The 16794-nt window shown below is 44.9% G+C and overlaps 1 pseudogene; it reads right to left on the minus strand.

Moving 5' to 3' along the window:
* Positions 1 to 8884: 8884 nt before the first annotated feature.
* LOC117529134 lies at positions 8885 to 10110 on the minus strand (annotated as a pseudogene).
* Between the last annotated feature and the right edge of the window lie 6684 nt (positions 10111 to 16794).

Here is a 16794-nt window from a genome sequence, read left to right on the forward strand (position 1 = left end):
TTTGGATTAGATTTTTTTGATGCATTCTTTGGTTTACTTGTTGACTCTGTGTTGTGTTGTTATGACTCCGCCCATTCGCTCCCCTCCGGACGTGAACTCACGATTTCTCGCACCGAAGTTGGACTCACTAAGCAGAATGCTAAAACTCAGGGCTCTGGCCTTGTGACCAGAGAATTCTTTGGAGCTGTTGGGAGTGAGGTTTACTAACTACATCTGCACAGCGACACCTGCTGGCCTCCATTACATAAACTCAATTAAAATGAGTGAATGGAATGCACGGGAAATACATCACCACCACTTAAATGCCCCAAAACTTTAAATGCACTTAAAGGAACTGAGTTGTTATGACAACAATTAATTTTTGAGTTAGTTTAGTTAATGAAAGTGAGTGACTATAACTTTTTTCAAAGTTTGAGTTACATTAACTTAATTATTGTATTAAAATGGACTGTTCAGTTTAACAGTGCGCACTGCGCAGGCAGAGCTCAAAATCAGCAGTCCAGACTTTCACCTTGTTGTGAAAGTGTAGTGACACAGACCCACAACAGGGGGCGCAAATGAACGGCCAATAGATGAGCCAAAAAGTAACAATTTAATGTTGTGAAATGTGCACAACGAATATACAGACAATCTCAGAATATAATTACAGTCAATCACAAAGGTGACGTGTGGGCAGGCTCGAGGATAGAAGACGTCCGTCCTGAGAAGAGCCGGAACCACACGATTTCCGCCACCACAGAACCTGGTGAATACTGGAGCCGTCAAGTCCCGAATTCCCAGGTGATCACCGTCCCCGACTGTCAGATCTGGTACTGCTGGTGAGAACAAAGACAGTCAAGTGTGGGTGTGTGTACACCCAGTAACAACAGCGGTGGGAATGCCACCTCCACCTCTCACTCAATAACTTGCAGAGTACTGAAGATTCCTCAGGGAAAAGAGTGCCTTCTAGTGCTCTCTCAGCTTCCACTGACAGCGGTACCGGTACTCCTGCAAACACTCACAATATACAAACAATATTGTAAAACGGCTGAGGATATTACCTCCAATGAAGTATGATATCTCGGCAACGAGGTGGAGATGACGTCTGGTCTTTATGGAGTGAGATGATGTTGAGTTGATGGGTGACAGCTGTCAAGAGATAATGAGTGACAGCTGTCACCCCCGGCTGTGTCCATGGCGGCAGCGCCCTCTCGTGCCTGAAGCCCGCACTTCAGGCAGGGCGCCCACTGGTGGTGGGCCAGCAGTACCTCCTCTTCTGGCGGCCCACACACAACACACCTCCTTGGTTTGTATTTTTCCCTCTTTAAAACAGTCTTGTAGGTTGGCAGAAGGTGCACATAGTTATGATCTGCAGAACCCAAAGGGGGAAGAGGGAGTGATATAAAATCCAAAGTCTTACCACGCCTGGTTGGGCAGGTAACATATTGCTAGGGTTTTTTTTAGGGTTTTTTTCAAAGAGACTGTTATGTTTCGGACGCGGTCGGAGCACCGACCCAGCGTTTGAAAGGACCCAGCATAAAATAAGCAGAGCACGGTTCAAAAGGTAACAGAATTTAATAAACATAACAGTGGGTGACGTGCTAAACAACTAAAAAGTCCGCGGTCTGGTGAGGTGGAAACACGGCGCGCTCTCAACAGCGCAAACAGTCTGGAGCCACAGCAGTTCGGACCCAGGGACCCCGCCGACACCCCCCAGGTGGCCGCGACAAACCGAGTCTGTGAAGAAAGAAAACATGAGGTGAGTCCAACTCCACACAGAGAGACACAACTCAAAGGTGCACGCAATCAGCAAACACTTCCTGGCTTAAATCTATACATCAGCTTCTCACCCTGCAGGCACAGAACAACTCACAGTTCAAATCTCCACTGCAGCAGAAGCTGATTAGACAATTAGCATAACGTGACAGCTCAATAACACAAGGTGTGAGGGACACCAAATCCACTGTCATTACTTCATAAAAGTCACCAAAACCAAATTACCTCAGGAAGTGTGCTGAAGAGCGTGAGACCTCACCCAATCCTCCTTCACAGACTGTGGCATCAAACCTGGAGCGGTCTCTGCGTCCGTGATGGTGAGATTGTTCTCCTGACGTTGATCTCACACGTCTGCTCACAAGGTCGAGTCTCTGGCAATCATACACTGTGCATTCAAGGTTTAAGTGCAGCAATCTCTGATCAAGACAGAATACACCACAGCTGTGAGTCCTGATGACCTGCACATGAAAACAAGCCTCAGGTGTTCAGGGTGAGGTCCTGATGCTCAGCCACTCAGTCCTGAATGCATACCACCTGGTGGGAGAAACAGAAAACAAAAACCAAGCCAGCCAAACACCCCAGCCCACAACAGAGACATGATTAAAATCTTCCAAGATAAAATAGGAGCATCAAGTGAGATGGACTGCAATTTTTGTACAACATTAAACACAGTACTGGATGCACAAGCAGTATTTGCCTTTGGGTGAATGTATACGTACTGTTATAAAAAGTTGTGGGAATTCATGGGGCAGATAAAAAGACGCAGTGACACAGATAAAAGTTGAACATCTGCATTTTCAGAGGTGCAGTACCTTTTGTTGACGTACAAACATACCCCGCCTCCTTGTTCTTTCCGTGTCACTTCAGCCTGATGATCGAGACGAAGCGGAGCTCCAGAACCATCGATGAGAAGATTGGCGTCTTGGTCTTGTTCAGTGAGTCACATCTCCGTAAAGGCCATGATGCAAGTGTTGCTGAGATCCTTTTGGAAGTGCACGTTTCCCTGTAGTTTATCCACTTAATTCTCAGGGACTGGATGTTTCCCATCATCTCGGAGGGCAGGAGGATCCTGGTCTCCTGGTGAGCTTTTGTCACGCAAACGCAAGCTGACACCATCTCATCTCCCCACTTTCTCCTCTTCTTCCTTGTCGAATGACTTTTATTAAAGGCCAGATCATTAAAATCCCCTCAGGATGAACTCTGGTCATATGACATCTGTCACACGATTCACACAGTTCAGCTGCATCAATACGTCTCTGGAGTCAGACACGCGTCCCTGACAGCTCCGGGGAGATCCCTCACAAACAGGGTGTAAAATAAAAGCCACAATGCGGCAAAATAAAGCAGATCCATTTCAGTTAGCAGCAGAATGGGCCTTTACTCAACAGTGAACATACAATGGAGACATAAAAACAAGTAAAACAATAAACTCAAACGCCAAACTCTCGCTGCTGGTTGCTGCATGCGCCCAACCTCTGTTGTCAGAGACACTGTGTGTGTGTGTGTGTGTGTGTGTGTGTGTGTGTGTGTGTGTGTGTGTGTGTGTGTGTGTGTGTGTGTGTGTGTGTGTGTGTGTCCTCCTTGTCTATAATCTGTGTGTGTGTGTCCTCCTTGTCTATAATCCGTGTGTGTGTGTCCTCCTTGTCTATAATCTGTGTGTGTGTGTGTGTGTGTGTGTGTGTGTGTGTGTGTGTGTGTGTGTGTGTGTGTGTGTGTGTGTGTGTGTGTGTGTGTGTGTGTGTGTGTGTCCTCCTTGTCTATAATCTGTGTGTGTGTGTCCTCCTTGTCTATAATCTGTGTGTGCGTGTGTGTGTGTGTGTGTGTGTGTGTGTGTTTGGTCATTTGTGTTTGTCATCTTTGTGATCAGTTCACTGTCTGTGTGGTCCTTATGTCTCCCTTGTCTCATGGTCATTCTGTCTTTGTGTTTGCTCATTCTGTGTTTTTAGGTTTTGTTCAGGTCTTTCACTCAGTGTCCCGTTTGAGTTCCATGTTAATTTTATGCTCGTCTTCCTTCATTTAGGTTTTGGATTATCATTTAGTTCTCATTATTGTTCAGATCAGATCTCTGATCTTTCTCACACCCTGCACCCTCACTATACTCTTCTGCCATCAGGACACAGAGGACCACCTCCAGCCCCCCCCATTCACCTGTTAAACAGCTGACTGCTACAATAAACTGTAGCTGAGGACAAGTATGATTGACCTTTGTTTTTAATCTATTTAATTAATAGATTTAATAAACTCATGAACTTCGGATTGTAATCTGTGAATGGACATGTGCTATGTTCTATTTGTTTCTGCTCTGGCATTTTCTCTGCTAATGAAGTTCCTAAGGGCACCTTCACACAAGAGGTGGGCGATACTGGGAATTTTGGTATTGATCCGATACCAAGTAAATACAGGCCCAGTATTGCTGATAGATACCAATACCGATACTTTCTCATATTTAAGCTTCATAGATCCAAAGGATCCAAAAGACCTAGGATAGAATTTTGCCAAACATTGTACGTGACAACAAAATATTTTATTATCACAATCAACATTTTTGTTTAAAACAATATCACTCAACACAACTTAAAACAAAATCTCCTGAGGTAGAGGGCTGACAAACCACAATACAAGGGTGCGCTGCTCCGTGTTGTGTGACACAGCGCAGCACTGCTCTTAACAGACAGAGAGTAGACTTTGATGAATCTGCGTGCGCAGCAGTCAGTGGGTGTGGGAGAGAAAAAAGCTTGAGTATCAATCCTTTTACATGAGGATCGTTCAGTATCAATACCAGCGTTGGTATCGATATTATCGATATTAGGATTGATCCGCCCACCTCTACTTCACACATTGTGTCGTCAGCTGTTTTTAGCGAGGATACACACAGAGCGACATAAAGTTTTAAAGAAAAAAAAGCCTAAAAATGTCTTGGTAAAGCTCAGTGCAGTGCATGAATTGAATATTATTGACGGGCATCCGGCGTAAAACTTGTGCTAATTCAACATGCAGATCCACCTTGGATTTGCTGTGGCAACCCCAAGTGCAAACAAGGGAGCAGCCGAAGGGAGTTACTATTTCAGATAAAGGCCTAGATTTGATGTTTTGGTGAAATAAACTTTTGTATTTCTTCATAATTGATGTAAATAAAGTCTAAGACATATTCAGTGACTTGGAAATGTTCATGTTTCCATCCCCTGACTTGTCTAAAGAAAACTGGCAATAAAACTGATTATTATTTACAGGTTTTATCAAGTTTTAGAGATTTGCTTTCAGTTTGAGTTTGAGGAAGATAATTTTACAAATTTTAATTCTTTATTTTTTTGTATTTCTTGTATTTAAAATGACATAAACAATTTAAAATGTGTGAAATTCCAAGTGTTCCAATACTTTTGGAGGGCACAGTGTGGTATTATTACTGTTTTGTTTAAGAATGTTTAATTTTCACTGTTGCTGAACTTTGTGTCAAATCATAGTCATATCGTTTATCATATTGATATGAAAATTCAGTAAGGTATATCTTCTATTATACATTCCAAATCTAAGGTGGAACGCTACTAGTGTTTACTAAAGTACGCCTAAATATCTTTTTAAAAAAAAGAAAGAAAGAAAGAGAGTAGAGCCACTTAGGTGCCTGGTCTTGAGAACCAGGGATGGTAGCTTGAAAAGTTTTTTTATCCCATGGGAACTCTCCCTACCCACCTAAGCGGCTCAAGAATATGGACAGCATGTATATACAGTGAGGAAAACAAGTATTTGAACACCCTGCAATTTTGCAAGTTCTCCCACTTAGAAATCATGGAGGGGTCTGAAATTTTCATCTTAGGTGCATGTCCACTGTGAGAGACATAATCTAAAAAAAAAAAAAAATCTGGAAATCACAATGTATGATTTTTTTTAATAATTTGTTTGTATGTTACTGCTGCAAATAAGTATTTGAACACCTGTGAACATCAATGTTAATATTTGGTACAGTAGCCTTTGTTTGCAATTACAGAGGTCAAACGTTTCCTGTAGTTTTTCACCAGGTTTTCACACACTGCAGCAGGGATTTTGGTCCACTCCTCCATACAGATCTTCTCCAAATCTTTCAGGTTTGGAGTTTCAGCTCCCTCCAAAGGTTTTCTATTGAGCTCAGGTCTGGAAACTGGCCAGGCCACTCCCGGACCTTGAAATGTTTCTTACGGAGCCCCTCCTTAGTTGCCCTGGCTGTGTGTTTGTGGTCATTGTCATGCTGGAAGACCCAGCCATGACCCATCTTCAGTGCTCTTACTGAGGGAAGGAGGTTGTTTGCCAAAATCTTGCAATACATGACCCCATCCTTCCTCCCTTCAATAAAGTGCAGTCGTCCTGTCCCCTTTGCAGAAGAGCACCCCCAGAGTTTCCACCCCCATGCTTCATGGTTGGGATGGTTTTCTTGGGATTATTCTCATCCTCTAAACATGGTAAGTGGAGTTGATTCCAAAAAGCTCTATTTTGGTCTCAACTGACCACATGACCTTCTCCCATGCCTCCTCTGGATCATCCAGATGGTCACTGATGAACTTCAAACGGGCCTGGCTTGAGCAGGGAGACCTTGCTGCCCTGCAGGATTTTAAACCATGACAGCATCATGTGTTACTAATGTAATCTTTGTGACTGTAGTCCCAGCTCTCTTCAGGTCATTGACCAGGTCCTCCTGTGTTGTTCTGAGCTTTCTCAGAATCATCCTTACCCTACAAAGTGAGATCTTGCATGGAATCCCAGACAGAGGGAGATTGACAGTCATCTTGTGTTTCTTCCACTTTCTAATAAATAATCATAACAGTTGTTGTCTTCTACCAAGCTGCTTGCCTGTTGTCCTGTAGTCCATCCCAGCCTTGTGCAGGTCTACAGTTTTTGTCCCTGGTGTCCTTAGACAGCTCTTTGGTCTTGGCTATGGTGGACAGGTTGGAGGGTGATTGATTGAGTGTGTGAACAGGTGTCTTTTATACAGGTAACAAGTTTAAACAGGTGCAATTAATACAGGTAAAGAGTGCAGAATAAGAGGGCTTCTTAACGAAAAATTAACAGGTCTGTGTGAGCCAGAATTCTTGCTGGTTGGTAGGGGATCAAATACTTATTTGCAGCAGTAACATACAAATAAATTATTAAAAAATCATACATTGTGATTTCTGGATTTTTTTTTTTTTTTAGACTATGTCTCTCACAGTGGACATGCACCTAAGATGAAAATTTCAGACCCCTCCATGATTTCTAAGTGGGAGAACTTGCAAAACTGCAGGGTGTTCAAATACTTATTTTCCTCACTGTAAGTGACATTTACATGACAGTTTATATAACAATATTGAGATACGATAATTTGGCCATATTGTACAGCCTTACTGTCAACTAGCTGAATTTTAATTTACATCTACATTAAAAAAATGCTTAAAATGGCAGGGGGTAAGAGGGCTGTAATTAGGGGGGTCAGCTGAAAAGCAAAAAAAGAAAAATGCTTAAAAAGGTGGAGAGTATGGGGGGCAGAGCCCCTCCAGAAGCTGAAAGGCAAAATAAGAAAAATGCTTAAAAAGGTGGGGGGGGGGGGGGGGCAGAGCGGGGAGAAGCTGAAAGGTTTTTGCCATGCTAATGCTCCCCTGAAGCATTTACTCAAAATAAAGTCTGAAGAACCTAAATGACATGGTAAGATGCTGATGAGCTTGTGTGCACAAATAGTTGTAGCTACAGGTATACGAGGCATTGGCAACAGGGACGACATTACATGGTTTGCATTCCTGCGTCATGTGCACTAAGTGTGCACTTCGTCCAAACTTCGCACTATGTGTGAAGGGACCCTAATGGATGAATAAAGGTGATTTGATTTGATTGATTGTTTAGGTTCCGACTGCCTTCTTGTTTATTATTAGTCCTTCACGTCGGCTTGTCCTTTGTTACACGTGGTCTCCGCGGTTGTTTTTGCATTTGATGTATATTTTGGTCATATGTCTTTGGTTGTGATTCATTGTGAGGTTTTATTTCCATGTCTGTTCTGATGTCTGTTTAGTCTTTAGCCACCTTATGTTCTGTTAGTTCCTCATGTGTCCCTGTTCTTCCGGCCCTCACTGTTATGTGTCGGACGCGGTCGGAGCACCAACCCAGCATTTGACAGGACCCAGCATAAAATAAGCAGAGCACGGTTCAAAAGATAACACATTTTAATGTAAGTGAGTGAAGTGATAAACAACTAAAGTCCGTGGTCTGGTAAGGTGAAAACACGGCGCGCTCTCAACAGCGCAAACGGTCCGGAGCCACAGCAGTTCGGACCCAGGGACCCCGCCGACACCCCCAGGTGGCCGCGACAAACCAAGTCTGTGGAGAAAGAAAACATGAGGTGAGTCCAACACTCTCCACCCAGAGAGACCCAGCTCAAAAGGTGCACACAATCAGCAAGCACTTCCTGGCTTAAATATATCTCAGCTTCTCACCCTGCAGGCACGGAACAACTCAGTTCAAATCTCCACTGCAGCAGAAGCTGATTAGACAATTACCATAACGTGACAGCTCAATAACACAAGGTGTGAGGGACACCAAATCCACTGTCATTACTTCATAAAAGTCACCAAAACCAAATTACCTCAGGAAGTGTGCTGAAGAGCGTGAGACCTCACCCAATCCTCCTTCACAGACTGTGGCGTCAAACCTGGAGCGGTCTCTGCGTCCGTAATGGTGAGATTGTTCTCCTGACGTTGATCTCACACGTCTGCTCACAAGGTCGAGTCTCTGGCAATCACACACTGTGCATTCAAGGTTTAAGTGCAGCAATCTCTGATCAAGACAGAATACACCACAGCTGTGAGTCCTGATGACCTGCACGTGAAAACAAGCCTCAGGTGTTCAGGGTGAGGTCCTAATGCTCAGCCACTCAGTCCTGAATGCGTACCACCTGGTGGGAGAAACAGAAAACCAAGCCAGCCAAACACCCCAGCACACAACAGTACCCCACCCTCACGGGAAGCCTCCTGGTGACCACACGAACCTGGGCCAGAAAAAACACCCCCCTCCAGGGACCATAGCTGGAATGTTGGCTGGGAGCAAAAAACACTTCCTGCAGCTTCAGTCTCAGCTCCGTGTGCTGACGATCCAGCTGGGAAAGCCTGTCTCCAAGAGCCGAGCATTACTGCTCAACCTACAATGGTAATCTCTTCATGTGGTCATTGATCATCTCAATGTTGAGCTTCTCTAGTTCTTCCTTCAGCTGGATAATGCAAGCTTCCAGCCGCCTCCTCTCCTCTGCCAACAGGGAACTTCATGTTGAGACTATCAATCACATCTTGGAGCTTATCTTTTCTCACCCTCAGCCTGTCTGCAGTAGACTGCTCCTCCTGGGTGTGTAGCATGTCTCCCTCCATGGCTTTAAGCTTCTTATCACTGTCTCTAGCATCATTAACTGCTTCATCCCTGGACATCTGCAGCTCTTATCTGATCTTTCAGTCAGGCCTGCAGTTTCTTCAGCTGCTATAAGACATTATCGCGATTTTCATTAGCATCTTCAAGAAGGCCTTCAAGCCCTCCCAGATCCAGCTCCCATGTCTTCTTGGCAGAGTGGGCCTGGGAACATTGCCTGCATTCATCCTCCAGCTCCTCCAGCTGAATCTTCATCTCCTCCAGTTGCTGCTCCATGGCACGCTTGGACCTCTCCAAACTGTGAACTCTTTCCAAAGTCATCCATCTCAGTCTTGAGCACGTTGTTAAACCGGTCAAGTTCACCTTTCAGGTCTATAGACTTCAACTCCCCTGCCAGGGTCAAGACTTTTGTCTCCTTCTCCCTGGCCTCCACTTCGGCATGATAATGCTCCTCTGCATATCGAGTAGCAATGCATTTCTTTTTGGCCCGCATCTGGTCAAACTTCCTTTGCTTCCTCTTCAGATTGGAGACGATCTGCTGAAGGTGGTCCTGGTCCACCATGAGGTCATCTGACTCTTGCTGCAAACAGATTTCTGTCTTATCCAGTTTGTCCATAGGCTGAATTTTTCTACTCCAGCTGCTGCTGAACACCGTCCAAACTCCCATTGGACTCACTTGAGGCCCTCTTCAGCCCCCTCTACTGACAAGGCGTCCTATCCTGCCTTTGTCTTCCTTTCAGCCAGCTGAGTCTAGAGAGTAGAAACTGGCTTCTCCACAGTCTTCTTGCTCTCTTCCTCTTCATTCAGCATCTCCCGCAAAATATTCCCCTCATCCTCCATCTGCCCAAGTGGATGGAGAAGGAAGGTGTCCCATGGATTTCCTCTTGGAGCAGCTCCTGAGTATCCTGCAACTGAGACTCCAGTGCAGAGATATCTTTTGTTGAATTTGATGGTCTTGCCTTCTGCTTCAGTTAGCAGACCTGTTAGAGTCTCCACCTCTGACTGCATCTTTGCATTCATTTCTGTCAACTCTTGCTTCTGTCATTCACTTTGCTCAATTTTGGCCAGGAGTTCTTGAACCTGTGCATTCAGCCATCTTTCGACTATGTTTTAGAGTCTGCTTAGTCAAAAAACAAAAAGAAAAAAAAACCCCCAATAACACCACAACCAAACCCCAGGGGTGCAAACTGGGAGAAAAGAAAAAAAAAGAAAAACACAAACAACCATACCAACACCCCCCCCTTCCCCAGAGGACCGACCCATCAAACCCCAGGAAATGGAGAAAAGAAAAAACAAACACGACCCAAACTTAAGCTTGCAAAAAAAAAAGAAAAATCTACCCCCCCCCCCCCCCCCCCGGACGACATGTAGGGACCAACACCCCCCAGAGGACATCCCGCCAGCTCCAGGAGTAATAACCACAGCCGAGGTCCCTCTGGGATCCAAAGTCACCCACGGGGGCTCCCAGCGCCTCCCAGAGGACCGTTCCATCAAACCCCAGGAGACACCCCCCCATGACTAACAGACCCAGCCCCGGCCGTCTACAGCTAGATGGTCCCACAGTCATTTCCCCCCAGAGGACACCACAGTCACACCCTGAGGGCAGAAACTGGGGGAAAAAAAAAACAAACAAAACAACAACCCCAACCCCACCCCCTCAGCGCAGTGGAAACTGGAAGTACGTCCAGTGTCACCAACCATGACTATACCCCAAAAGTCAACCGGGAGGAGTGGAACAGCGGTAATGGCGTACGGCACAAGACGGCGTCACCCCTCCGACTTTTAAACCAGCCACCAGCTGCGGGTATATTCCACTGCCCCAAACCTCAGCTACGCCGATGGCGTACGGCTCAAAGGTGCGCTGAAGCCGGAGGTGGAACAGGGAATTAACAAAAAACACCCCTAAACCCCCCCCACCCGGGTGCAGAGGTTACCTGGGAAACGCCCAGCATAACCGAACTGCACCACCCCAGCAACGCCAATGGCAAACGGCACAGAGGCGCGCCAAGGCTGGAGGTTGTAAAGGGAATAAAAATAAATAAATACCCCAAACCCCCCCCCTCCCGGGTGTAGAGGTTACCTGGGTCAAACTATGCTCCAGACAGCCTGCATTTTCAACTCCACCAGACCACAGACAGTGCTTTAAACCCACAAAAACAACAAATTAACCCCTGATAAAAACACCTCATACTAAAACAAGAAACAGATAATAGACCAATAAAAAAAAAAAAAAAACTAACATTGGCCTACATCGTCAAGTGCAAAGAATCGAAAAACATTGTGTTTTCCATCCTTTGAACCTGGACGGTAATGTGACTCTGTCACCAACAGAGGGAGCCAAAGTGCCAAATAAGAAAATCCCCGTGGTAACAGAGTAAAAACCAAGTCACACTGCTGTAAACGACAGCAGGTTATAACAAACAGCTTAAAGTGCAAACTAAATACCACCGGGACTGCTACAACAGGCGTCGGAGCCAGCTGCACGGGAGGAGATGGGGCTACAGCCGTAACAGCGGGGTGCGACTCGACCCAAGCTGTGAACTCCGCCATGCGCACACCAACGCGCACAACCCGGGCGGAGAGCACCCGCAACTGATCCCGGATCAACTCCAACATCTGCTGCAGCCTTCCCGGCAAAAATACCGTCTCTGCTTCAGCTGGTCCATTGTTAGAGGGCCAGAGACTACTGTTATGTTTCGGACGCGGTCGGAGCACTGACCCAGCGTTTGACAGGACCCAGCATAAAATAAGCAGAGCACGGTTCAAAAGATAACACATTTTAATGTAAGTGAGTGAAGTGATAACAACTAAAGTCCGCGGTCTGGTAAGGTGAAAACACGGCGCGCTCTCAACAGCGCAAACGGTCCGGAGCCACAGCAGTTCGCACCCAGGGACCCCGCCGACACCCCCCAGGTGGCCGCGACAAACCAAGTCTGTGGAGAAAGAAAACATGAGGTGAGTCCAACACTCTCCACCCAGAGAGACCCAGCTCAAAAGGTGCACACAATCAGCAAACACTTCCTGGCTTAAATATATCTCAGCTTCTCACCCTGCAGGCACGGAACAACTCAGTTCAAATCTCCACTGCAGCAGAAGCTGATTAGACAATTAGCATAACGTGACAGCTCAATAACACAAGGTGTGAGGGACACCAAATCCACTGTCATTACTTCATAAAAGTCACCAAAACCAAATTATCTCAGGAAGTGTGCTGAAGAGCGTGAGACCTCACCCAATCCTCCTTCACAGACTGTGGCGTCAAACCTGGAGCGGTCTCTGCGTCCGTAATGGTGAGATTGTTCTCCTGACGTCGATCTCACACATCTGCTCACAAGGTCGAGTCTCTGGCAATCACACACTGTGCATTCAAGGTTTAAGTGCAGCAATCTCTGATCAAGACAGAATACACCACAGCTGTGAGTCCTGATGACCTGCACGTGAAAACAAGCCTCAGGTGTTCAGAGTGAGGTCCTAATGCTCAGCCACTCAGTCCTGAATGCGTACCACCTGGTGGGAGAAACAGAAAACCAAGCCAGCCAAACACCCCAGCACACAACACTCACTGATTTCTCACACCTGAGTTCATTAGTTCTGTTTGCTTTTAAGTCACACCTGTCTGTTTGTTCCTTTGCCATTTGATTGCCAGGGTTATGTTATTTTTAGTCTCTCCTCTGGTCGTTTTTTGTAAGTATTTTGTGTTCATTATTCCCCAATGTGTTTCCTGCCCCCGTTAGTTTTGTTTTCTCCTTGCACGTCCCATTGAATCTCCACCCTGTATTTTCGTCTGGACTCTTCTGTATGCTTGCCCCGGCACTGGTGGATTTTGAAATGTTTATGCACTATGAGTAATTACATCACTGTGGTTTTGGCATCTTACAGTGTGTCTTCTGGCTGCCTGCATCTTTGGATTTTATTTTGACTCTGCCTCCAAATTGTAACACTGACAGGATCTTTTATTACCTGCTCCGTCACCTGCTGTAATTTCCTGATGTCATCCTCCCTTTAAAACTCAGTCTATGCTTCCAGATAAGATGGCAGCACCTTCCCCAGCAGGATTAGTTGAAACTTAGTTTTGGAATCGTGTGTGCTGGAATTATGTTTGTGCTGCTCTTCTCCAAGGTGCAGCTGTCACACAGATTACTCGGTTACAGTTCAGTGGTCGGACTTTTCTTGGATTGATTGTGCTGTATTGAAGATCATTACATAGATAATATCGTTGTCTTTTTCCTTCAGCTCCAAACTAAATGCTGCAGTGTTCAGTCACACCAATACTGGTATCTTTAATTCAGTGTGATCATGAGCCATTTATCATTTACTTCTGCAGCCAAACTCCAGTCATCTCATTTCTGGCTTTATCACTTGTTTATGGCCCCAGGAAGTTACGTTATCTCCCAGGCACTTTGGCCAAAAATTGAGTGTTCCAGTATCAACCAAACTGTCCAGTATGCAGAACTCCTCCATCAGCTCAAGATATTCACTTATCCAGTTTAAAATTTTACAGTCTGCATTACCCTAATGTTAAACAAAAAAAATTTGATTCACTTTCTTCCATGTGTGATGGATGTGGCACCACACAGGGATCACTGTCGCACTGTGAAGTGCTCGATAGTGACATATTCAATTGGTTTTCTCAACAATATACTAAACTGATCATTCAGCCAGACTGTAATTTGTTAATATTTGGCTCCTCTGAAAGGACAGTGGCTGTTCCTTCTCATCAAACTCATGCTCTTATGGCACGAAAAAAAACACGCCTCACTGCACACTCTTGCACTTACCTTTGTCTTCCCTTTCCAGACACCTGCACCTCATCACACCTTGATTACCTGCTCCCCTTTTCAGCCCTCACAGTCTCACAGCTCACTGCCAGATTGCTGAATGTATTTCACTTTCCAGCCCTCACACCTAGCCTTGTTTTGCCTTATGATCAGCCTGCTGGTATTTGACCTTGTTCTGTCCACAACCAAGTTTTTGTCTTTGCCTCTGAATGCCACCACGCCGTGTATTTTGACCTCAGCCTGTTTATTGGACCTAGTCTCAGTCTCCCACCTGTCTGTATCTTCACTTTGCTGCTGGACCACACATGTACCGAATCCCTGCTTGTTTCTTCCATTAAACCCTATTCTAACTGCATTCGCTGTGAGAGTTTGCATTTGTGTCCACCTGGTTTGTGCCATGCCTGACATAAACTGTCATAGTGTAAACCAGATACTTGCACTCACCGGACAAAAGCAAAAGTCCCAGTGTTTTTGTATGGTTTTCCATGTAATAAACATCGTATATCCCGGATTTTCGCGGACATTGGACAAAACGTCTCGTGCCATCGCAATGTATTTTCATTAAAAACCCATTGCATTTTCAGAAGAGTCTGGGATGTGCCCAGTTGCAACAGAGGTATGAAATGAAGTTCAGCACTTGACAATTGCCGATTCAAGGAAAGTGGGTACCATATTTCCTTAAGTAAAAGCCTAGGCATTTATTTTTTCAAACCATGCTCAGACCTGGGACCTAAAGGAGGCAGGGCACGATTCAAGGGTGGTGATTATGAACAAAATGCTGCTTGCTGCCTGCACTGTAATATGGTGTTACGTTCCACACATATCGCTGGGTGTGATGAACCAAAGCCAGCCACTTTAGATCAGAGCCTCTGCGTGGCTCCCAGAGTCTGATGTGCACCTGCTAAACACGGGAGATTGCAAAGGCTGTGACTGGTCATTTTTACATTACCATTCTTCCTCTCCCATCATATTTTAATTGTTTTTCCAGTGCGCCCGCCAATTACATTTCATATTTTAATAGTTTTTGCATTTCCATCATGGATCAAATATGTTTTGGCAGAAAAGTCAGAAAATATGATCAACTTTACATCACGGAGTCTGAAAAAGAAGCTCAAATGACCGCAATTCATGGAGGGAAACAGCATGTACCGCACTGTTGGTTTTGAGGTTGATGACTGTATAAAGAAATGGAGCTTGTTGAGGGACAAACTAATCCAGAAAAGCCACTGTTCCTGTGGTAAATTGTATATAAAGCCGCGACTGCACTTATCAACGTCATTGCATGGTACCACTCCACAGCGGACTTAGGAAAAAGAGTGACTCAGCCAAATGTAATCTTTTTAATGCACATAATGCACACATGTACAGGTCACATCACTTCAAGGGCAGAGAAGGGAGATGAAGAATTTGTCTGTTAGCTCAGTCTTACTTCATAAATGTTTATAATAACAACAAGCAAAGAAGGGTTTTTTTTCACAAATGGACATAAACTTCATTGTGCTATTTTATTTCCTTTCACAAACAGAGGTACGGAGGGGGAAGTGATGATAGGAAGTGTTTACATGGTCTTTGGGAAATGATTCATCAATTCAAATGAATAATGTGTGGGAGGAATAACATAGCACAGCAGATGTTTGGAGACACTGATATCATTGCCACAAAAATACACGGTCAGAATCAATCAATCAATCAACTTTTTTCTTATATAGCGCCAAATCACAACAAACAGTTGCCCCAAGGCGCTCCATATTGCAAGGCAAGGCCATACAATAACCATGAAAAACCCCAACGGTCAAAACAACCCCCTATGAGCAAGCACTTGGCCACAGTGGGAAGGAAAAACTCCCTTTTAACAGGAAGAAACCTCCAGCAGAACCAGGCTCAGGGAGGGGCAGTCTTCTGCTGAGACTGGTTGGGGCTGAGGGAAAGAACCAGGAAAAAGACATGCCGAGAAGGGGGGCAGAGATCGATCACTAATGATTAAATGCAGAGTGATGCATATGGAGCAAAAAAAAGAAAGAAACAGTGCATCATGGGAACCCCCCCACAGTCTACGTCTAAAGCAACATAACCAAGGGATGGTCCAGGGTCACCCGATCCAGCCCTAACTATAAGCCTTAGCGAAAAGGAAAGTTTTAAGCCTAATCTTAAAAGTAGAGAGGGTATCTGTCTCCCTGATCTGAATTGGGAGCTGGTTCCACAGGAGAGGAGCCTGAAAGCTGAAGGCTCTGCCTCCCATTCTACTCTTACAAACCCTAGGAACTACAAGTAAGCCCGCAGTCTGAGAGCGAAGCGCTCTAATGGGGTAATATGGTACTACGAGGTCCCTAAGATAAGATGGGACCTGATTATTCAAAACCTTATAAGTAAGAAGAAGAATTTTAAATTCTATTCTAAAATTAACAGGAAGCCAATGAAGAGAGGCCAACACGGGTGAGATATGCTCTCTCCTGCTAGTCCCCGTCAGTACTCTAGCTGCAGCATTCTGAACCAACTGAAGGCTTTTTAGGGAACTTTTAGGACAACCTGATAATAATGAATTACAATAGTCCAGCCTAGAGGAAATAAATGCATGAATTAGTTTTTCAGCATCACTCTGAGACAAGACCTTTCTGATTTTAGAGATATTGCGTAAATGCAAAAAGGCAGTCCTACATATTTGTTTAATATGCGCTTTGAATGACATATCCTGATCAAAAATAACTCCAAGATTTCTCACAGTATTACTAGAGATCAGGGAAATGCCATCCAGAGTAACGATCTGGTTAGACACCATGCTTCTAAGATTTGTGGGGCCAAGTACAATAACTTCAGTTTTATCTGAGTTTAAAAGCAGGAAATTAGAGGTCATCCATGTCTTTATGTCTGTAAGACAATCCTGCAGTTTAGCTAATTGGTGTGTATCCTCTGGCTT

Source organism: Thalassophryne amazonica, chromosome 17 (assembly GCF_902500255.1).
Source record: "Thalassophryne amazonica chromosome 17, fThaAma1.1, whole genome shotgun sequence".
NCBI lineage: Eukaryota > Metazoa > Chordata > Actinopteri > Batrachoidiformes > Batrachoididae > Thalassophryne > Thalassophryne amazonica.